The following is a 948-nucleotide window of genomic DNA, read 5'->3' on the forward strand; positions in this document are numbered from 1 at the left end:
AAAGAAATAGGTATTTCGTCTGTCTGTGTACGTTTTGAGTTCAAAATCCGCCGAAGTCGACTTTGCCTTCATCCTTCGTGGGTCGATAAATTAAGTACCAGTTACGCACTGGGGTCGATATAATCGACTTATCTCTTTGTGTGTGCTTATTTGTCCCCTCTGTGTTTAGCCCCTTGTGGGCATAAAGAATATATGCTACTGTTGCTACTGGGGGTGGGGACAGTATTGTTGATACAGCTGCTGCTGCTGCTTCTATTAATGCTTCTACTTCCTCTCCTCCTCCTCTCCTTCATTTTCTTTTTTTTTCTTTCTCTACTACTACTACTACTACTACTACTACTACTACTACTATATACTACTAGTTACACTGACAATAAATGTGATTTGAACTTTACCTGCTCCCAGTTCTCTTTGATTTTTCAGCTTCGAACCAAAATCTCTTCCGGTGTGTTTATCATATCGTTGATACTAAGAAGAAGTTGTTATGCAGTGTTATATTAGCGGACACATTCGATATCAATGGCAGCATTTTCTCATGAATATCAAACAGCCAAGTCAATATCTTCTACTTTGAAATACACTGATTTCTTGGAAATATCGCTGAGCTTTGTTGAAACCCCTCAACATTTTCTGCAATGGAAAATTGAAAATGAAATTTAAGGAAATTTACATTCGCTTTCAGATAAATATTTAAATGCAAATTATATTTCAACTACTATTTCTAAATCTAGAAGTTAACTCCGAATTCTTATAGCATATATCAGTGGTTTTCAACCGGTTCCGCCAGTACAGTCCAGGGGTTCCGCAAGAAGTTACAAAAATGCTAAAATCTCCTGCGCAGATATGTGTGCATAAAACTATTAAAATTATTGCACAGAGGTTCCTCGAGCCAGTGGAATGTTTCCTTGGGGTTCCGCTCCAGCAAAAAGTTTGAAAAGCACTGGCATA

At 37.9% G+C, this 948-nt stretch overlaps 1 protein-coding gene across 1 annotated transcript in view; it reads right to left on the bottom strand.

Moving 5' to 3' along the window:
- LOC115231317 (adhesion G-protein coupled receptor G2-like) overlaps positions 1-541 on the bottom strand; it is a gene marked incomplete at its 3' end in the record, with an annotated part of 22,633 nt that extends 22,092 nt beyond the window's left edge. The window contains exon 1 of the mRNA XM_029801374.2: positions 396-541. The remainder of the gene's footprint in view (positions 1-395) is intronic.
- Positions 542-948: the final 407 nt, after the last annotated feature.

This window comes from Octopus sinensis, unplaced genomic scaffold (assembly GCF_006345805.1).
Source record: "Octopus sinensis unplaced genomic scaffold, ASM634580v1 Contig18206, whole genome shotgun sequence".
In the NCBI taxonomy this organism is placed as follows: Eukaryota; Metazoa; Mollusca; class Cephalopoda; order Octopoda; family Octopodidae; genus Octopus; species Octopus sinensis.